Raw genomic sequence first — 24732 nt, 5'->3', positions numbered from 1 at the left:
TATGGGCTACATTGCATCGAGTTCGAATCATTCGCTCGACTGCCAAGCCTACGGGCTACCTTTATTTCGAGTTCGAGCAATCACTCACTCGATCATTAAGCCTACGGGATACTTTGACTATTACGCCTACGGGCTACATTGTATCGAGTTTGAATCATTCGCTCGACTGTCAAGCCTACGGGCTACCTTTATTTCGAGTTCGAGCAATCACTCACTCGATCATTAAGCCTACGAGCTACTTTGACTATTACGCCTAAGGGCTACATTGCATCGAGTTCAAATCATTCGCTCGACGGCCAAGCCTACGGGATACCTTTATTGCAAGTTCGAATCATTCGCTCACTCGACCATTAAACCTACGGGCTACTTTTACTATTATGCCTACTGGCTACATTGCATCGAGTTCGAATCATTCGCTCGACTGCCAAGCCTACAGGCTACCTTTATTTCGTGTTCGAGCAATCATTCACTCGACCATTAAGCCTACGGGGTACTTTGACTATTACTCCTATGGGCTGCATTGCATCGAGTTCGAATCATTCGCTCGACTGCCAAGCCTACAGGCTACATTTATTTCGAGTTCGAGTAATCACCCACTCGATCATAAAGCGTACAGGATTCTTTGACTATTACGCATACGGGCTACATTGCATCGAGTTCGAATAATTCGCTCGACTGCCTAGCCTACGGGCTACCTTTATTTCGAGTTCGAGCAATCACTCACTCGACTATTAAGCCTACGGGCTACTTTGACTATTACGTCTACGGGCTACATTGCATTGAGTTCGAATCATTCGATCTTCTGCCAAGCCTACAGGCTACCTTTATTTCGAGTTCGAGCAATCACTCACTCGATCATTAAGCCTACGAGCTACGTTGACTATTATGCCTAAGTGCTACATTGCATCGAGCTCAAATCATTCGCTCGATTGCCAAGCCTACGGGCTACCTTTATTTTGAGTTCGAGCAATCACTCACTGGAGCATTAAACCTACGGGATACTTTGACTATTTTGCCAACGGGCTACATTGCATCGAGTTCGAATCATTTGCTCGACTGCCAAGCCTACGGGCTACCTTTATTTCGGGTTCGAGCAATCACTCACTCGACCATTAAGCCTACGTGCTAATTTGACTGTTACTCCTATGGGCTACATTGCATTGAGTTCGAATCATTTGCTCGACTGCCAAGCCTACGGGCGACCTTTATTTTGAGTTCGAGCAATCACTCACTCGATCATTAAGCCTACGGGCTACTTTGACTATTATGCCTACCGGCTACATTGCATCGAGTTCGAATCATTCGCTCGACTGCCAAGCCTACGGGCTACCTTTATTTTGAGTTCGAGCAATCACTCACTCGATCATTAAGCCTACGGGCTAGTTTGACTATTACGCCTACGGGCTATATTGAATCGAGTTCGAATCATTCGCTCGACTGCCAAGCCTACGGGCTACCTTTATTTCGAGTTCGAGCAATCACTCACTCGACCATTAAGCCTACGGGCTTCTTTGACTGTTACTCCTGCTGGCAACATTGCATCGAGTTCGAATCATTTGCTTGACAACCAAGCCTACGGGCTACCTTTATTTCGAGTTCGAGCAATCACTCACTCGATCATTAAGCCTACGGGCTACTTTGACTATTACGCCTATGGGCTATATTGAATCGAGTTCGAATCATTCGCTCGACTGCCAAGCCTACGGGCTACCTTTGTTTCGAGTTCGAGCAATCACTCACTCGACCATTAAGCCTACGTCTACTTTGACTGTTACTCCTGCTGGCAACATTGCATCGAGTTCGAATCATTCGCTCGACTGCCAAGCCTACGGGCTACCTTTATTTCAAGTTCGAGCAATCACCCACTCGACCATTAAGCCTATGGGGTACTTTGACTGTTACTCCTACGGGCTACATTGCATCGAGTTCGAATCATTCGCTCGGCTGGCAAGCCTACAGGCTACTTTTATTTCGAGTTCGAGCAATCACTCACTCGATCATTAAGCCTACGAGCTACTTTGACTATTACGCCTACGGGCTACTTTGTATTGAGTACGAATCATTCGCTCGACTGCCAAGCCTACGGGCTACCTTTATTTCGAGTTCGAGCAATCACTCACTCGATCATTAAGCCTACGAGCTTCTTTGACTATTACGCCTTCGGGCTACATTGCATCGAGTTCGAATCATTCGCTCGACTGCCAAGCCTACGGGCTACCTTTATTTTGAGTTCGAGCAATCACTCACTCGGCCATTAAGCCTATGGGCTACTTTGACTGTTACTCCTATGGGCTACATTGCATCGAGTTCGAATCATTCGCTCGACTGCCAAGCCTACGGGCTAACTTTATTTCGAGTTCGAGAAATCACTCACTCGATCATTAAGCCTACGGGCTACTTCGACTATTACGCCTACCGGCTACATTGCATCGAGTTCGAATCATTCCACGAGTCATAAATGACATGACAGACCTATTCCACCTTCCGAAATCAAAATCCGACCCCGATATCAATAAAGTAAACTCCCGGTTAAACCTTCTAACCTTTCAAGCCTTCAACTTTCCAACCTTCGCCAATTCACGCCGAAAACCCCATTCCGGAGTCATCTACACAAAAGTCAAACTAAAGGTCAACTCTATCAACTTAAGACTCCAACTTAAGGACTATGTGTCCCATTTCACTCCCAAACTCACCCGAAACCAAAACCAAATACCCCGGCAAGTTACATAACCACAATATAACATAGAAAAGGAAATAAATAGGGGATCGAGGTTAAAATACTCAAACTAACCGGATGAGTCGTTACATCCTCCCCCTCTTAAAAGAAACGTTCGTCCTCGAATGAGTATAGAGACATACCTGAAGTGGTGAAAAGATGAGGATAACGGCTACACATATCACGCTCGTTATCCCAAGTCGCCTCATCGACTGGATGACCCCTCTACTGAACTTTCACTGAAGCAATGTTCTTCGACCTCAACTTTCGAAAATGCTTGTCCAAAATGGCCACTGGCGCCTCAATCATTTGAAGAAGTGTAATCATATATATATATATATACTCAACAAATGAGCTTTTCTTCGATTTGTTCCAAAAGTTTATCAGAAAAATCGAATTTTTCTTCCAATTCTGGAAACTTCTCTTTAGAATATTCAGGAAGTTTTATTATAGGATGTGTTTTAATTTTAGAAGTTGTTATAGACCTTGTAGGGATTCCTAATTTATTAGTATCCTTTAACTGATTAGAAACTACATGTAATAAATTATTTGTGTAATTATTTTGCACAATAATTTTATTAATGTCTTTATTGGTTGGTCCACTATCATTTTTATTAGAATTTTCCAAGATTTTCCCTATCTTTTCTTTCCCTCTCTGTAAAAATGTTCTCTTATGTTTGAATAAAGCTTTTAACAAGTAAGTATTTCTGTCTTTACTATTTAATTCCGCATTTATTTTATCTATTTTCAAAAAAAAAACTTAAGATCCTCTTAATGGCTCTGATACCATTAAGAGGATCTTAAGTTTTATTTTAAAAATAGATAAAATAAATGTGGAATTAAATAGTAAAGACAGAAAAACTATAGTATTGTCAAAAAAGAGATTTTGTCTATAGTACTATGTATTACAAAGTTTCAAGATGACATAATAAATAAAGAATTTTTATTAAGAGTTGATTGTAAGTCAGCTAAAGAGATTTTACAAAAGGATGTTAAAAACCTCATCTCAAAACAGATTTTTGCCAGATGGCAAGCACTATTATCAAGTTTTGATTTTCAAATTGCGTTTATTAAAGGTGAGGAAAATTCTTTACCCGATTTTCTAACCAGAGAATTCCTACAGGAAAAAAATGAGACCGAACCAGAAGGGCCCCTTCAGGGCCTCACCAAAGAGAGAAAATAGATATTCTGCACTAGCAGATTATTATCCCCCCTTACCAGTGAGACCACCTCTAAATATAATGGTAACCCCTCCAAGAGTTCCCACTATAAATAAACCAGCTACAATGAAAGTCCTTGGTACTATTCCAAAAATAGAAGGACCATTCCAACAAGCTTCTTCGAAAGCTTCGACAAGCTAAACTGGCAAGACACTCACCAGTTCAGATTATGAAATGTAGACCCCAGAGTCATTTGCACAAGCAGTCAAGCCAGAGACACCATCCAAAAAGGAAGGTAAAAAACCAGTTTCTCAAGAAAAAGAAACATTTAAAATAATCTCCAAAGCACCAATCAAAGTGATAGCATTGGACAAAGGATACGAAAACTTTGATAAACAAGATTTAATTAGGCCTTGTTACACAAATAGGAACTATGTTGAAACTAGTGACCCCCTAAAATCAAGGAGGTATTATGAATTCATTCTTACAGATACAGGATCAGTTAGCTTTGAACATACCCTCAGAGATGACAAAGACCCTGACAGCATTAGGTACTCTAGATTCACCATTCACAAAATCATTAGCCCTTTTGAATGGGGAATGGATCATTTGCACACCCCGATTGTGCTCTCTGTACAATTCAGACCTCAAACATATAATTTCAAAGATTACATGGACGCATGGTATAACTTTATGTACCTACGCTCGGGTTCTCATACATGGTACGTAAAATACAGCGAACAAGCAGCTAAGTCAGTCATACCAAGATGGTTCTATGACTGGTGGAAATCATTTGGAGGAACAGAGCAATCGATGCCTCGAAGCTTCCATATTCATTATGAGAGATTCCAGAAAGAACAGAAAATCTCTATCCTACCAGACCACATTAAGATTTGCAAATACTACTTTGCAAAAAGGATTTCTTTTGTTATTAGTTGGACGTTCGAAATAGAACAAATCGAATGAATTCAATATTTAGTTAAGATACCAAAAATCAAAGGATGGGTTCATTAATCAAGAGAAATCAAGAAACCCAAACCAGCCAGTATGAGTGGATCTACCAGTTCACATGCAGAATTAAAAAAGAGACTCCTAGAAGTCTTAGCAAACATTGAAAAAACAAGCCCAGTAGAAGTATAGGCTATGTTAGACACAATATCAGCATCTTCCTCAACGGAAAACCAAGATAATGGGGACATGGAAGACCCACACGGAATAGCCCAAGCTTACCGGGCCTACGCAGAAGAAGAATAGTAACTGGAGATAATGATTCTCCAGACAAAGATAAACGACTCTTCAAAAAGAAGGAGTCATCTGATAAAGACTACCATAATAAGACAAACACAGTACTTGCCTCTTCAAAAAAGCAACAGACGACCTTTCAGTAAAGCAACAGACAGCAAACTGAGATCGTCCATTCAAACGGTTGAGATTAACTCAACAAAAATCTGAAGTCTATATAAGACTCCTATCATTGTAATAGAAAGCATCCGAAAATTTTCCAAGATTTTCCCTATCGTTTCTTTCCCTCTCTGTAAAAATGTTCTCTTATGTTTGAATAAAGCTTTTAACAAGTAAGTGTTTCTGTCTTTACTATTTAATTCCGCATTTATTTTATCTATTTTCAAAATAAAACTTAAGATCCTCTTAATGGTATCAGAGCCATGTTAAGCACGTTAGGCTAAACCTGTTATACTGTCTTTAGGGTTCGTCGAAATCTTGTTATCTTGTTCATGTTATAACTCTTAGATACTTCTATACTGTTCATCTCTGAATAGGTTTACTGTTTATCTTCTTTAAAGCTTCTGATCTTACTAGGTTACTGTTCTATGTTCATAGTGTGAGGGATCCTTATAGGATGTCGATTAAACCTTATTAAACTGCCGTCAGTTGCCGTCGTCCATAGGCTAGGGTGTGCCGTGAGAGACAGGACACAACAGGACACAGTTAACACATTTAATCCCCAACCCCCGAGATAACTTAGAACTAAGAACACAACCAGGTTAGATCTGCAGTAAAGAAGAAGATAAGTAGTAAACACTATACAGTGAAGAACACTATAGAATTATCAAGAAGACTATTACATGATAAGATTACAGATATAGTAGACTTACGCCTTAAAGATAGTATACCTCTTTGTTAATACTGATAATTTTGAAAAACCTTTTTAATGAGAAATCATCCTACTTTTGATAAAATAAGAATATTGAATCAAGGCAGATGGAAAATCCTAAAAGGATTAAGAAAAATTAATAAAAAGATTTTTTGTGCTGAATACAATATTGAAATTTATAAAGAACTTGTTTTTATTGAACCAAGAAAACAAAGTTTAGAAGAAATCTCTGAAATATTAAAAACTTTAGTACAAAAATTGTATGATTATAAAAGTAGAAGATTTTATATTCTTCTGAATTTGAAAGCAATAAATATTTGTATTAGAAGACACACAACTATCTTATTATGAATAATTCAGATAAAAACAAAATTTTGAATGATATAAACCAATCTATGGCAGTAACAAACATTGCCAAAATAGAAAATGATTTACAAAATTGGAGTATTCCTAGAGAATCCTACAGTACTATCTATCATACTGGTAAGTTTGATTTTATAAAAAATTATAACATCAAAACTTGTGAATCTACTATTGCCATCAATAACTCGATAGAAACAATCAAGTTATTAGCTGCACAGGATATTGAACATTATAGAAAGAAATTCAATTTCCTTCATATCAGAATAGTACAAGTGGCAGTCAAACCCTTATACAGATTAGGTTTAGACACCCCTCTCTGTCTCTTACTAAGAGATGACAAACTTCTTAACTTTGATGATTCTTTGTTAGGAGTTTTGCAAAGTAACTTAGCCCAAGGCCCAGTATACTTTAATTGTTATCCAAACTTTTCAGTTGACATAAATGATCAGAATGTTTTGGATACATTAACTCTTAACATAAAAACAAAAAATATGAACAGCAAAGTTAATACAAGAGAGATAGCTGTAATATATAGAGTTTATTACAAACTAATGAACACAACGTTAGCCCCAAAAGCTAAGATCGAAAGTAATAAAGGAGTTACTATGCTCATGGAAGCAAACCAAGAACATAGTAATACCTTCGTCCCTAGAATGATTCAATGGGATGAAATTTTTTCGAAAGATGAATGGAGTTTTAACTCCATTACCCAACCAATATATGAACCTGAGAGTTCATACATTGAACAAGTCATTCAACATCCTTCTGGAGCCATAGACTTAAAATTCTTAAGTCTAAATTCGGCTAGTGAAACTTCTTCGAGTAGAAGAATGACCTTCACTAAACCTGCTTCTAAGGATAGCAAGAGTGACGAAGAACTTATTGAAGAAATTGATACAAAACTTAAAGGAGTAGACTTTAATAAAACTGTTCCTAAAATTATTTATCAAAACAAACCCTTTGTAACCACTCCAAGAAACTCGACCGCTGAAACAGTTGATCAATTAACAGTAATCCGAGCTGATGACTTCGAAATAGATTGGAAAAGTCTAGATACTCAGTGGTTACATCCCAACAACATCATTAATAGAAATTGGTATGTTGACACCTATACTTTTAAACAAAGATTATCTTTTAAAGATAATTGGATAAAAGACTTAAAAAGAATCAAATGTAATATTGAATTCTTTAAATGGTTTGAAATAACAGGATAGATTCCAAATCAAAAGGAGTCTCTTCAAATGATTATTAATAAATGGTATACCAAAAATAAAGGTATAATAGAAGACGTTAATCCACCCTTAGAAGAAATTCTAATACCAGTCCAAAGTGAGGTAATCACAGCTTTCCCTTTTAAAAGAGAAAGTGTTCATACTGATAGTGGACCAACCAACAAAGACATTAATAAAATTATTGTGCAAAATAATTACACAAATAATTTATTACATGTAGTTTCTAATCAGTTAAAGGATACTAATAATTTAGGAATCCCTACAAGGTCTATAACAACTTCTAAAATTGAAACACATCCTATAATAAAACTTCCTGAATATTCTAAAGAGAAGTTTCCAGAATTGGAAGAAAAATTCGATTTTTCTGATAAACTTTTGGAACAAATCGAAGAAAAACTTAAAACAAAATTAGTAATCTCTAAACCAGCAACTACCCTTAATCAGGGTAGCACTAATAAAAAAACCATAGAACTTTTGATTATAATGATTTAAGAATAAAAGAAGATTTCCCTGGTAAAAAGGAAAAACTTGAGTTTCTAATACAATGCTCGAAAGAAACTTCTGAAAAAATTAGTAAAATAAAAACAGTTTCCACAATCAAATCCATTGATTCTGAAATCAATAGAATTATTAATGATCCAAGACATTCTAATAAAAAGAATTACTATGGAAGAGCATCATTTCCAGATGTACAATTTGAAGAAGATATCTATTTAACTAGTTCTAGTCATGAAGGAACTGGTATCACAGAAAGGAACATAGATGGATTGGCAGAAAGATAAATTTATAAAAAATTACACGAAATCGATATTGCAGTAACTACCTATAAAATGAAAAAAGCTTCGGATAAATATGCCGCAACTTTAATAGTTTCAGGATTTACTGGAATGTTAAAAAATTAGTGGGATAATTATCTTACAGAAGTGAATAGGAATCAAATCCTAGGGGCTACTACAATAGCAACTATAATAAAAACTGAATCAGGTGTATTAGTTGCAGAACAAGAAGCTAGAGAAGATGCTTCTGCAACTTTAATTTACTGTATTGCTAAACACTTCATTGGAGAACCAAAACTTTTCCAAGATAGGAGTTTAGAACTTCTTAACAATCTTAACTGTCCAAAATTAACAGATTTTAGATGGTATAAAGATATGTTTATAGAAAAAGTAATGATCAGAGAAGACCGCGGTAGTGCTTTCTGGAAAGAAAGATTTATCAGTGGTCTACCAAGACTATTTGTCGAAAAGGTAAGAACTAAAATGAAAGACAGATTTAACGGTCTGGCATAGAGCAAATGAATGCCCACTCACCAACAAGAAAAAGAAAAAGGTTCATACCTTAGAACTTGATGAAAGCATTAAAGAAAAGCTATTTTCTATTCTTGAATAAAATGAAAACAGCACATCATCGTCGTCATCAGATGAAAGCTATTCTGACAGCGACAATGAAATGATAAACTTGGCATATAGCTCAGACAGTAGCAGTAGCTCTCAAGAAGACAACTGTAACTACACTGGTGCAATATGTGTGTGCGGACAAAATTCTATTAAAGTTCTTACTAATGACTCTAAAGAAGTATTATTTGATATTATTAATCACATAGATGATGAAGATATTAAAACAAAATACTTAAAAGAGTTAAAAAAATATCATTATTAATCAGAAAAGAAATCATCACAAAATAGAACCCTTTAATATGAAAGAGGTGGTTTAAAACAATGGCTGCTCCGTCTAAAAGAGCTAAACAACATAAAAAATCTTCTGAAAAAACTAAAAGACGCCATAAGCGTAAAGAAAAAAAGGAAGGAACTCCTAAGAAAAAAAGATTTAAGAGACGTTCTAAAAAGGAACATGGTGATAAATGTTGGTCATGTGGTAAGACAGGGCATAGAGCAAATGAATGCCAGTCACCAACAAGAAAAAGAAAAAGGTTAATACCTTAGAACTTGATGAAAGCATTAAAGAAAAACTATTTGCTATTCTTGAACAAAATGAAAACAGCACATCATCGTCGTCATCAGATGAAAGCTATTCTGACAGCGACAATGAAATGATAAACATGGCATATAGCTCAGACAGTAGCAACAGCTCTCAAGAAGACAACTATAACTGCACTGGTGCAATATGTGTGTGCGGATAAAATTCTATTAAAGTTCTTACTAATGACTCTAAAGAAGTATTATTCGATATTATTAATCACATAGATGATGAAGATATTAAAATAAAATACTTAAAAGAGTTAAAAAATATCATTATTAATCATAAAGAAAATCATCATAAAATAGAACCCTTTAATATGAAAGAGGTTATGAATAGATTTTCAGTCAAAGATGATAAACCGACTATTCAACATCTCCAAACAGAGTTAAAATCTGTAAAAGATGAAATAAAAATGGTTAAGCTTAGACTTGACAAAATAGAAATGGAAAATCTTACTAAAGAAGTATTACAAGCAGCTAATAAAAAAGAAACTATTGGTGAATACTTCACAGAAGATGATGATTCAATAGACCGTTAAATCTGTCTTTCATTTTAGTTTTACCTTTTCGGCAAATAATCTTGGTAGACCACTGATAAATCTTTCTTTCCAGAAAGTACTACCGCAGTCTTCTCTGATCATTACTTTTTCTATAAACATATCTTTATACCATCTAAAATCTGTTAATTTTGGACAGTTAAGATTGTTAAGAAGTTCTAAAATCCTATCTTGGAAAAGTTTTGGTTCTCCAATGAAGTGTTTAGCAATACAGTAAATTAAAGTTGCAGAAGCATCTTCTCTAGCTTCTTGTTCTGCAACTTGTACACCTGATTCAGTTTTTATTATAGTTGCTATTGTAGTAGTCCCTAGGATTTGATTCCTATTCACTTCTGTAAGATAATTATCCCACCAATTTTTTAACATTCCAGTAAATCCTGAAACTATTAAAGTTGCGGCATATTTATCCGAAGCTTTTTTATTTTATAGGTAGTTACTGCAATATCAATTTCGTGTAATTTTTTTATAAATTTGGCTTTCTGCCAATCCATCTATGTTCCATTTTGTGATACCAGTTCCTTCATGACTAGAACTAGTTAAATAGATATCTTCTTCAAATTGTACATCTGGAAATGATGCTCTTCCATAGTAATTCTTTTTATTATAAAATTGATGAAGAATCAACTAGTGGTACAGTAGTAAAATAAGTTACTAAAGTAAGAGCCCATAGTTATTCTGAGACATTTGTATAGTGGCTCACAGATTTTTTTAATATCGGGAATGAAGTCTGCAACATAATTAAGACTTCCTAAGAACCTTTGTAATTGTGTTAAGATAAAAAATTTTCAAGAAAAACTCGAACTTGAAGTTTGTTCAGAATTACCTAATGCCTTCTGGGAAAGGAAAAGGCATGTAGTCGAACTTCCGTATATTAATGAATTCACTGAACAAGCCATACCCACAAAAGCTAGGCCTATTCAGATGAATCATGAACTCATGGAAGTTCGCAAAAGTGAAATAAACGATCTCCTTAAAAAGAAGATTATAAGACCCTCTAAATCACCTTAGAGTTGTGCAGCTTTTTATGTTTATAAAAGTGCAGAAAAGGAAAGAGGAACTCCCAGATTAGTTATTAATTATAAACCATTAAACAAGGTTTTACAATGGATCAGTGTCACGACCCCAAATTTCCTCCGTAGGATGTCGTGATGGCACCTAGTCTCTAAGACTAGGTAAGCCTATCAATGCGGAATAATAATAAATATCTGAAATAAATAAACTACAATTCAAATAATTTCAACTCCCAAAACCTGGTAGAAATAAGTCACAAGCTTCTAAGAATTTATTCTCAATTTTTCTATATGTCAAGGTCTAGATAAAATATAAGGAAGCAACATAAAATGATAGAAGGGGACTCCGGAGTCTGCGGACGCTGGCAGATATACCTCGAAGTCTCCGTGCGGAGGTAACTCAATGACGTCTAGGCTGGTATAATGTACCTGAATCTGCACAAAAAGATGTGCAGAAGCGTAGTATGAGTACACCACAGCGGTACCCAGTAAGTGCCAAGCCTAACCTCGGTAGAGTAGTGACGAGGTCAGGTGAGGCCCTACTGGAATATAATAATGGCATGGTAAAATATTTATCAATGTAGTAAAATAAAATGACATTGAAAATGAATCAAATAGTATGTCACATTTAATGACACCAAATAATTGCAAATAATATATCGTGGAAATCAAAACAGAATTTCCTTCAACTTTATGAAAATCAAAATAATAATCAAAGGCAACTACGGTGGGAACTCCCGAGGTACCGCCTCGTAGTCCCAAATCATAAATAAATTCACAATATCTCATTTCCTTATATCACCGCGGGAGCCTTCACAATTTATTTAAAGAAAATATTACATTTTAGCCACCCTTATCACACCGCATGACTTCTAGTAGTCACCCCTACTAGCCACGCGTATCAAGCCACCCTTATCTCACCGCATGCGTTTCAACACCCAGACCTTATACCACCGCATGCGTATCAATATCACAATATATCACAATTTGCACCTCAAGTGCTCAAATAATTTAACTTGCCAAAATAATTCAACAACAATATTTTTTCACAATAAAGAGCTCACGGCTCATGCCAAAATAAATCATCAATAATAGTTTTCCACAATAAAGAGCTCACGGCTCATGTCAAAATAATTCATCAATAATATTCTTCCACAATAAAGAGCTCACGGCTCATGTCAAAATAATTCATCAATAATAGTTTTCCACAATAAAGAGCTCACGGCTCATGTCAAAATAATTCAACAACAATATTTTTTCACAATAAAGAGCTCACGGCTCATGCCAAAATAAATCATCAATAATAGTTTTCCACAATAAAGAGCTCACGGCTCATGTCAAAATAATTCATCAATAATATTTTTCCATAATAAAGAGCTCACGGCTCATGTCAAAATAATTCAACAATAATATTTTTCCACAATAAAGAGCTCACGGCTCCCTCACAATGAGTATAAAAATATTCAGGAGTAAATAATTTAGGAAAATAATATTTCAAAATCTTTACTACGTTGCTTCAATATCAAGTTTAAAAATGTCAAATACTTCATATTAATAATATTTAATTTTAAAAAAAAATCAACCTTCAAATAATGCACAGAATAAAAGAAACCAAGTTTCAACTAAACAGGTAAAACAATTAGTAAGAAAAGATCAAACAAATTTGAAGTATATATCTCAGATCAATGATGAAGAATATAATAAGATAAAATAATTTAATAAATGCGCAACAATGATCTACACAATTTAAAAATATAATCTTTCACAATTTAGTCCGTGTACACACTCGTCACCTCGTGCACACGATTTTTAACACATTTTAATAATCACATCAATACCAATCCTAGGGGAATTTTCCCCCACACAAGGTTAGACAAGTCACTTACCTCGACTTACTCCAATTTAACCAAGTATTATGCTTTTTCCTCGATTTTCCGACTCCGATCGACTCGTATCTAGTCATAATTAATTCGATACAGTCAACAAAAATTATAGTAATCAATTTCATAAGAAAATATTACATTTTCATTAAAATCCGAAATTAGCTCAAAATTTGCCCGTGGGGCCCACATCTCGGAATCCGGCGAAACTTATAAAATCCGACAACCCATTCAATTACGAGTCCACCCATACCAATTTTACCAAAATCCGATAACAACTCGACCTCCAAATCTTAAATTTTTGTTTTTGGAAGATTTTGCAAAAATCTTGATTTTTCTTCCCTAAATTCACGGATTCATGATGTAAATAAGTATGGAATCATGAAATATAATCAATATAGGATAAGGAACACTTACCCCAATGTTTTCTCGTGAAAATCGCCCAAAAATCGCCCAAGAACCATGCTCCAAAAATCCAAAACGAAATGAATGAAATGAGCATTTTTGGTCCTTAAGTTTCTGCCAATCCGTCACTAAAAGTCCATTTTTCGTCACTAAAAGTCTACCAGAAACAGCTCTATCAGTCTTACTTCAATTGATCATAACTTTATGTACAAATAAACAAATGCTAAATGGTTTAACTTTCTGGAAACTAGAATCCACCGACTACAACTTTCATGTTTTGTAATTATTCTGATTCCTTATGCATTGCGAGATATAAGCTCCCAAAATCGGCTGCATGCATCAGAATTTCTGGCGAAACTGCTCTACTAGCCTTCATTCAATCCGTCATAACCTTCTGTACAAATGTCCAAATAATTCATAGTTTAACTTTCTGGAACCTATAATCATACGACTACAACTTTCATGTTTTACACATTTTCTGATTCCTTATGAATTGCGAGATATAAGCTTCCAAAGTTGGCTCCACGCACGGAATTTCTGCAACAGAAATTTCCAGCACTCTTTGTCCGAAATCCATTCCGTTTACCTTCCGAAATCCACCCGAGACCTTCGGGACCTTAACCAATTATTCCAACGTGTCCCAAAATACCATATGAACTTAGTCGAGCCTTCAAACTACATCAAACAACATCAAAATGACGAATCGCACCTCAATTCAAAATCAATGAACTTTGAACTTTTAAATTCTATATCTTGTGTCGAAACACATCAAATCAATTCGGAATGACTTCAAATTTTACAAACAAGTCATAAATGACATAACTGAGTTATGAAAATTTTTAGAATCGGATTTCGACCCCGATATCAAAAAGTCAACCCCTCGGTCAAACTTCCCAAAAATTCAACTTTCGGCATTTCAAGCCAAATTCTACTACGGACTTCCAAATAAAATTCCGATCACGCTTCTAAGTCCAAAATAACCATACGGAGCTGTTGTAATCTTCAAAATTCTATTCCGGGGTCGTTTGCACATAATTTGACATCCGATCACTATTTGAACTTAAACTTTTAATTTTTCATCAAAATTCTATATCTCGGGCTAGGGACCTCAGAATTTGATTCCGGGCATACGCCTAAGTCCCAAATCACGATACAGACCTACCAAAATTGTCAAAACATTGATCCGAGTCTGTTTGCTCAAAATGTTGACCAAAGTCAACTCAGTTGAGTTTTAAAGCTCTAATTCACATTTTAATCCATTTTTCACTTGATAACTTTTCCGAATTTTTTTTTTACAGACTGCACACTCAAGTCGAGTAATGGAAAATAGTGCTTAGATCACATAATTAATCATTAAATTTAAAAATGACATTTTGGGGCATCACAATCAGGTACCCGATACCCAATAAAAGTGACTTATTAAAAAGAACTTATAAAGCAAATATTTATAGCAAATTTGATATGAAGTCAGGATTTTGGCAAATTCAAATTAGCGAAAAAGATAAATATAAAACTGCCTTTATTGTCCCCTTTGGACAATATGAATGGAACGTGATGCCTTTCGGGTTAAAAAATGCCCCATCAGAATTTCAAAACATTATGAATAATATATTCAATCCATACAGTAATATGTCAATTGTTTACATTGATGATGTTTTAATATTTTCTGAAGATATAGAATCTCATTTCAAACATTTAAATACGTTCTTTAAAGTTGTGAAACATAATGGACTAGTAGTAAGTGCTAAGAAGATCAAGTTGTTTCAATTTTAGAAGTTGTTATAGACCTTGTAGGGATTCCTAATTTATTAGTATCCTTTAACTGATTAGAAACTACATGTAATAAATTATTTGTGTAATTATTTTGCACAATAATTTTATTAATGTCTTTGTTGGTTGGTCCACTATCAGTATGAACACTTTCTCTTTTAAAAGGGGAAGCTGTGATTACCTCACTTTGGACTGGTATTAGAATTTCTTCTAGGATGGATTAACGTCTTCTATTATACCTTTATTTTTAGTATACCATTTATTAATAATCATTTGAAGAGACTACTTTTGATTTGGAATGAGTCTTGTTATTTCAAACCATTTAAAGAATTCAATATTACATTTGATTCTTTTTAAGTCTTTTATCCAATTATCTTTAAAAGATAATCTTTGTTTTAAAGTATAAGTGTCAACATATAATTTTCTATTACTGATGTTGTTGGGATGTAACCAATGAGTATCTAGACTTTTTCAATCTATTTCAAAGTCATCAGCTCGGATTACTGTTAATTAATCAACTGTTTCAGCAGTCGAGTTTCTTGGAGTGGTTACAAAGGGTTTGTTTTGATAAATAACTTTAGGAACAGTTTTATTAAAGTCTACTCCTTTCAGTTTTGTATCAATTTCTTCAATAAGTTCTTCATCACTCTTACTATCCTTAGAAGCAGGTTTAGTGAAGTTCATTCCTCTTCTGGAAGAAGCTTCACTAGCCGAATTTAGACTTAAGAATTTTAAGTCTATGGCTCTAGAAGGATGTTGAATGACTTGTTCAATGTATGAACTCTCAGGTTCATATATTGGTTGGGTAATGGAGTTAAAACTCCATTCATCTTTCGAAAAAATTTCATCCCATTGAATCATTCTAGGGACGAAGGTATTACTATGTTCTTGGTTTGCTTCCATGAGCATAGTAACTCCTTTATTACTTTCGATCTTAGCTTTTGGGGCTAACGTTGTGTTCATTAGTTTGTAATAAACTCTATATATTACAGCTATCTCTCTTGTATTAACTTTGCTGTTCATATTTTTTGTTTTTATGTTAAGAGTTAATGTATCCAAAACATTCTGATCATTTGTGTAAACTGAAAAGTTTGGATAACAATTAAAGTATACTGGGCCTTGGGCTAAGTTACTTTGCAAAACTCCTAAAAAAGAACTTATTGAAGAAATTGATACAAAACTTAAAGGAGTAGACTTTAATAAAACTGGTCCTAAAGTTATTTATCAAAACAAACCCTTTGTAACCACTCCAAGAAACTCGACTGCTGAAACAGTTGATCAAATAACAGAAATCCGAGCTGATGACTTTGAAACAGATTGGAAGAAAATGGTATGTTGACACCAATACTTTAAAACAAAGATTATCTTTTTAAGATAATTGGATGAAAGACTTAAAACGAATCAAATGTAATATTGAATTCTTTAAATGGTTTGAAATAACAGGACAGATTCCAAATCAAAAGGAGTCTCTTCAAATGATTATTAATAAATGGTATACCAAAAATAAAGGTATAATAGAAGACGTTAATCCACCCTTAGAAGAAATTCTAATACCAGTCCAAAGTGAGGTAATCACAGCTTCCCCTTTTAAAAGAGAAAGTGTTCATACTGATAGTGGACCAACCAATAAAGACAATAATAAAATTATTGTGCAAAATAATTACACAAACAATTTATTACATGTAGTTTCTAATCAGTTAAAGGATACTAATAAATTAGGAATCCCTACAAGGTCTATAACAACTTCTAAAATTGAAACACATCCTATAATAAAACTTCTTGAATATTCTAAAGAGAAGTTTCCAGAATTGGAAGAAAAATTCGATTTTTCTGATAAACTTTTGGAACAAATCGAAGAAAAACTTAAAACAAAATTAGTAATCTCTAAACCAGCAACTACCCTTAATCACGGTAGCACTAATAAAAAAAAACCATAGAACTTTTGATTATAATGATTTAAGAATAAAAGAAGATTTTCCTGGTAAAAAGGAAAAACTTGAGTTTCTAATACAATGCTCCAAAGAAACTTCTAAAAAAATTAGTAAAATAAAAACAGTTTCCACAATCAAATCCATTGATTCTGAAATCAATAGAATTATTAATGATCCAAGACATTCTAATAAAAAGAATTACTATGGAAGAGAATCATTTCCAGATGTACAATTTGAAGAAGATATCTATTTAACTAGTTCTAGTCATGAAGGAACTGGTATCACAGAATGGAACATAGATGGATTGGCAGAAAGCCAAATTTATAAAAAAATTACACGAAATCGGTATTGCAGTAACTACCTATAAAATGAAAAAAGCTTCGGATAAATATGCCGCAACTTTAATAGTTTCAGGATTTACTGGAATGTTAAAAAATTGGTGGGATAATTATCTTACAGAAGTGAATAGGAATCAAATCCTAGGAGCTACTACAATAGCAACTATAATAAAAACTGAATCAGGTGTACAAGTTGCAGAACAAGAAGCTAGAGAAGATGCTTCTGCAACTTTAATTTACTGTATTGCTAAACACTTCATTGGAGAACCAAAACTTTTCCAAGATAGGAGTTTAGAACTTCTTAACAATCTTAACTGTCCAAAATTAACAGATTTTAGATGGTTTAAAGATATGTTTATAGAAAAAGTAATGATCAGAGAAGACTGCGGTAGTGCTTTCTGGAAAGAAAGATTTATCAGTGGTCTACCAAGATTATTTGCCGAAAAGGTAAGAGCTAAAATGAAAGACAGATTTAATGGTCTAATCCCTTATGACAATCTTACCTATGGGGATTTAATCAGTTTTATTAATGTTACCGGTCTTGACTTGTGTACAGACCTTAAACTTAAAAGCCTTATTAAAAAAGACAGACTCCAATCCAAAACAGAATTAGGGAGTTTCTGTCAAGACTTTGGGTTTAAAACAATGGCTGCTCCGTCTAAAAGAGCTAAACAACATAAAAAATCTTCTGAAAAAACTAAAAGACGCCAAAAGCGTAAAGAAAAAAAGGAAGGAACTCCTAAGAAAAGAAGATTTAAGAGACGTTCTAAAAAGGAACATGGTGATAAATGTTGGTCATGTAGTAAGACAGGGCATAGAGCAAATGAATGCCCAGTCACCAACAAGAAAAAGAAAAAGGTTGATACCTTAGAACTTGATGAAAGCATTAAAGAAAAGCTATTTGCTATTCTTGAACAAAATAAAAACAGCACATCATCGTCGTCATCATATGAAAGCTATTCTGACAGCGACAATGAAATCATAAACATGGCATATAGCTCAGACAGTAGCAGTAGTTCTCAAGAAGACAACTGTATCTGCACTGGTGCAATATGTGTGTGCGGATAAAATTCTATTAAAGTTCTTACTAATGACTCTAAAGAAGTATTATTTGATATCATTAATCACATAGATGATGAAGATATTAAAACAAAATACTTAAAAGAGTTAACAAATATCATTATTAATTAGAAAGGAAATCATCACAAAATAGAACCCTTTAATATGAAAGAGGTTATGAATAGATGTTCAGTCAAAGATGATAAACCGACTATTCAACATCTCTAAACAGAGTTAAAATCTGTAAAAGATGAAATAAAAATGGTTAAGCTTAGACTTGACAAAATAGAAATGGAAAATCTTACTAAAGAAGTATTACAAGCAGCCAATAAAAAAGAAACTATTGGTGAATACTTTACAGAAGATGATGATTCAAAAATTGATGAGCAGTAAAAATAATTACTAAAGTAAGAGCCCATAGTTATCATATTCCTATTACCTTAAAGGTAAAAGATATTACGATTAATAAATTAGCATTATTAGACTCAGGTGCAGATAGAAATTGCATAATGGAAGGAATAATACCAACCAAATAATTTGAAAAAAGTACTACAAAGTTATATTCCGTCACAGGAGGAAAATTAAAGATAGATTATAAACTATCAAAAGCCCACATTTGTAATGATGGAATCTGTTTTATAAATGATTTTGCGGTAACCAGGGATATAAATAAAGAAATTATCCTAGGTATACCTTTTATAACTCAGATTAAACCATTTCATGATAATTTAGAAGCTATTTGTACCACAATATTAGGAAAGGAAATAAAATCCCCTTATCTTAATTCTATCTCCAAAGAGGAAAGTGAATTCCTCAAATCAAAGACCATATTTAAAATAAACCTGCTTACAAATCAGGTGAATTACTTAAAAAATGATATAAAAGTTCACAAAATTGAACAAACTTTAAAAACCCCGGGAATGGAGGAAAAGATAAAAAAATTTCCAAGAAAAACTCGAACTTGAAGTTTGTTCAGAATTACCTAATGCCTTCTGGGAAAGGAAAAGGCATGTAGTGGAACTTCCTTATATTAATGAATTCACTGAACAAGCCATACCCACAAAAGCTAGGCCTATTCAGATGAATCATGAACTCATGGAAGTTTGCAAAAGTGAAATAAACGATCTCCTTAAAAAGAAGATTATCAGACCCTGTAAATCACCTTGGAGTTGCGCAGCTTTTTATGTTAATAAAAGTGCAGAAAAGGAAAGAGGAGATCCCAGGTTAGTTATTAATTATAAACCATTAAACAAGGTTTTACAATGGATCAGGTACCCGATACCCAATAAAAGAGACTTATTAAAAAGAACTTATAAAGCAAATATTTATAGCAAATTTGATATGAAGTCAGGATTTTGGCAAATTCAAATTAGCGAAAAAGATAAATATAAAACTGCCTTCAATGTCCCCTTTGGACAATATGAATGGAACGTGATGCCTTTCGGGTTAAAAAATGCCCCATTAGAATTTTAAAACATTATGAATAATATATTCAATCCATACAGTAATATGTCAATTGTTTACATTGATGATGTTTTAATATTTTCTGAAGATATAGAATCTCATTTCAAACATTTAAATACGTTCTTTAAAGTTTTAAAACATAATGGACTAGTAGTAAGTGCTAAGAAGATCAAGTTGTTTCAAACGACTATCAGATTTCTAGGACACGATCTTTATCAAGGTGCTTACAAACCAATCTGTAGAGCCATTGAGTTCTCCTCAAAATTTCCTGATGAAATCTTAGATAAAACACAATTATAAAGGTTCTTAGGAAGCCTTAATTATGTTGCAGACTTCATTCCCGACATTAGAAAAATCTGTGAGCCACTATACAAACGTCTCAGAAAGAATCCAGTTCCATGGAGTCAAGAACAAACCGATACTGTTAGAAGAGTCAAATCTATTGTTCAAAAACTTCCCTGCCTAGCCATCCCTAACCCTGAGGCATTCATGATAGTTGAAACTGACACCTCTGATGAAGGGTACGGTGGTATTCTTAAACAAAGAGTCTTCTTAAACACTTCAGAACAATTAGTCCGTTTCACTTCTGGAATTTGGAATTCGGCTCAGAAAAACTATAGTACTGTCAAAAAAGAGATTTTGTTTATAGTGCTATGTATTACAAAGTTTCAAGACGACTTAATAAATAAAGAAATTTTATTAAGAGTTGATTGTAAGTCAGCTAAAGACATTTTACAAAAAGATGTTAAAAACCTCATCTCAAAACAGATTTTTGCTAGATGGCAAGCACTATTATCTAGTTTTGATTTTCAAATTGAGTTTATTAAAGGTGAGGAAAATTCTTTACCCGATTTTCTAACCAGAGAATTCCTACAGGGAAAAAATGAGACCGAACCAGAAGGGCCCCTTCAGGGCCTCACCAAAGAGAGCAGAATTACCTAATGCCTTCTAGGAAAGGAAAAGACATGTAGTGGAACTTCCTTATATTAATGAATTCACTGAACAAGCCATACCCACAAAAGCTAGGCCTATTTAGATGAATCATGAACTCATGAAAGTTTGCAAAAGTGAAATAAACGATCTCCTTAAAAAGAAGATTATCAGACCCTCTAAATCACCTTGGAGTTGCGCAACTTTTTATGTTAATAAAAGTGCAGAAAAGGAAAGAGGAGCTCCCAGGTTAGTTATTAATTATAAACCATTAAACAAGGTTTTACAATGGATCAGGTACCCGATACCCAATAAAAGAGACTTATTAAAAAGAACTTATAAAGCAAATATTTATAGCAAATTTGATATGAAGTCAGGATTTTGGCAAATTCAAATTAGCGAAAAAGATAAATATAAAACTGCCTTCAATGTCCCCTTTGGACAATATGAATGGAACGTGATGCCTTTCGGGTTAAAAAATGCCCCATCAGAATTTCAAAACATTATGAATAATATATTCAATCCATACAGTAATATGTCAATTGTTTACATTGATGATGTTTTAATATTTTCTGAAGATATAGAACCTCATTTCAAACATTTAAATACGTTCTTTAAAGTTGTAAAACATAATGGACTAGTAGTAAGTGCTAAGAAGATCAAGTTGTTTCAAACGACTATCAGATTTCTAGGACACGATCTTTACCAAGGCACTTACAAACCAATCTGTAGAGCCATTGAGTTCTCCTCAAAATTTCCTGATGAAAGCTTAGATAAAACACAATTACAAGTGAAACGGACTAATTGTTCTTAAGAGTTTAAGAAGACTCTTTGTTTAAGAATACCACCGTACCCTTCATCAGAGGTGTCAGTTTCAACTATCATGAATGTCTCAGGGCTAGGGATGCCTAGGCAGGGAAGTTTTTGAATAATAGATTTGACTCTTTTAACAAGTAAGTGTTTCTGTCTTTACTATTTAATTCCGCATTAATTTTATCTATTTTTAAAATAAAACTTAAGATCCTCTTAATGGTATCAGAGCCATGTTAAGCATGTTAGGCTAAACCTGTTATACTGTCTTTAGGGTTCGTCGAAATCTTGTTATCTTGTTCATGTTATAACTCTTAGATACTTCTATACTGTTCATCTTTGAATAGGTTTACTGTTTATCTTCTTTAAAGCTTCTGATCTTACTAGGTTATTGTTCTATGTTCATAGTGTGAGGGATCCTTTTAGGATGTTGATTAAACCTTATTAAACTGCCGTCAGTTGCCGTCGTCCATAGGCTAGGGTGTGCCGCGAGAGACAGGACACAACAGGACACAGTTAACACGTTTAATCCCCAACCCCCGAGATAACTTAGAACTAAGAACACAACCAGGTTAGATCTGCAGTAAAGAAGAAGATAAGTAGTAAACACTATACAGTGAAGAACACTATAGAATTATCAAGAAGACTATTACATGATAAGATTACAGAGATAGTAGACTTACGCCTTAAAAGATAGTATACCTCTTTATTAATACTGATAATTTTGAAAAACCTTTTCTAATGAGAAATCATCCTACTTTTGATAAAATAAGAATATTGAATGAAGGCAGATGGAAAATCCTAAAAGGATTAAAAAAAATTAATAAAAAGATTTTCTGTGCTGAATACAATATTGAAATTTATAAAGAACTTGTTTTTATTGAACCAAGAAAGCAAAGTTTAGAAGAAATCTTTGAAATATTAAAAACTTTAGTACAAAAATTGTATGATTATAAAAGTGGAAGATTTTATATTCTTCTGAATTTGAAAGCAATAAATATTTGTATTACATGACACACAACTATCTTATTATGAATAATTCAGATAAAAACAAAATTTTGAATGATATAAACCAATCTCTGGCAGTAACAAACATTGCCAAAATAGAAAATGATTTACAAAATTGGAGTATTCCTAGAGAATCCTACAGTACTATCTATCATACTGGTAAGTTTGATTTTATAAAAAATTATAACATCAAAACTTGTGAATCTACTATTGCCATCAATAACTCGATAGAAACAATCAAATTATTAGCTGCACAGGATAGTCAACATTACAGAAAGAAATTCAATTTTCTTCATATCGGATTAGTACAAGTGGCAGTCAAACCCTTATACAGATTAGGTTTAGACACCCCTCTCTGTCTCTTACTAAGAGATGACAGACTTCTTAACTTTGATGATTCTTTGTTAGGAGTTTTGCAAAGTAACTTAGCCCAAGGCCCAGTATACTTTAATTGTTATCCAAACTTTTCAGTTGACATAAATGATCAGAATGTTTTGGATACATTAACTCTTAACATAAAAACAAAAAATATGAACAACAAAGTTAATACAAGAGAGATAGCTGTAATATATAGAGTTTATTACAGACTAATGAAAACAACGTTAGCCCCAAAAGCTAAGATCGAAAGGAATAAAGGAGTTACTATGCTCATGGAATCAAGCCAAGAACATAGTAATACCTTTGTCCCTAGAATGATTCAATGGGATGAAATTCTTTCGAAAGATGAATGGAGTTTTAAATCCATTACCCAACCAATATATGAACCTGAGATTTCATACATTGAATAAGTCATTCAACATCCTTCTGGAGCCATAGACATAAAATTCTTAAGTCTAAATTCGGCTAGTGAAGCTTCTTCCAGTAGAGGAATGACCTTCACTAAACCTGCTTTTAAGGATAGCAAGAGTGACGAAGAACTTATTGAAGAAATTGATACAGAACTTAAAGGAGTAGACTTTAATAAAACTGTTCCTAAAGTTATTTATAAAACAAACCCTTTGTAACCACTCCAAGAAACTCGACTGCTGAAACAGTTGATCAATTAACAGTAATCCGAGCTGATGACTTTGAAATAGATTGAAAAAGTCTAGATACTCAGTGGTTACATCATAACAATATCATTAATAGAAATTGGTATGTTGACACCTATACTTTAAAACAAATATTATCTTTTAAAGATAATTGGATAAAAGACTTAAAAAGAATCAAATGTAATATTGAATTCTTTAAATAGTTTGAAATAGCAGGACAGATTCCAAATCAAAAGGAGTCTCTTCAAATGATTATTAATAAATGGTATACCAAAAATAAAGGTATAATAGAAGACGTTAATCCACCCTTAGAAGAAATTCTAATACCAGTCCAAAGTGAGGTAATCACATCTTCCCCTTTTAAAAGAGAAAGTGTTCATACTGATAGTGGACCAACCAACAAAGACATTAATAAAATTATTGTGCAAAAATATTACACAAATAATTTATTACATGTAGTTTCTAATCAGTTAAAGGATTCTAATAAATTAGGAATCCCTACAAGGTCTATAACAACTTCTAAAATTGAAACACATCCTATAATAAAACTTCCTGAATATTCTAAAGAGAAGTTTCCAGAATTGGAAGAAAAATTCGATTTTTCTGATAAACTTTTGGAACAAATCGAAGAAAAACTTAAAACAAAATTAGTAATCTCTAAACCAGAAACTACCCTTAACCAGGGTAGCACTAATAAAAAAACCATAGAACTTTATAATTTAATTAATAATTTAAGTTCTATTGAAAAAGATTATAATGATTTAAGAATAAAAGAAGATTTTCCTGGTAAAAAGGAAAAACTTGAGTTTCTAATACAATGCTCCAAAGAAACTTCTGAAAAAATTAGTAAAATAAAAACAGTGTCCACAATCAAATCCATTGATTCTGAAATCAATAGAATTATTAATGATCAAAGACATTCTAATAAAAAGAATTACTATGGAAGAGCATCATTTCCAGATGTACAATTTGAAGA

This window comes from Nicotiana tabacum, chromosome 12 (assembly GCF_000715075.1).
Source record: "Nicotiana tabacum cultivar K326 chromosome 12, ASM71507v2, whole genome shotgun sequence".
In the NCBI taxonomy this organism is placed as follows: domain Eukaryota; kingdom Viridiplantae; phylum Streptophyta; class Magnoliopsida; order Solanales; family Solanaceae; genus Nicotiana; species Nicotiana tabacum.
The sequence above is the reverse complement of the archived record's forward strand: the minus strand, read 5'-3'. Positions refer to the sequence as shown.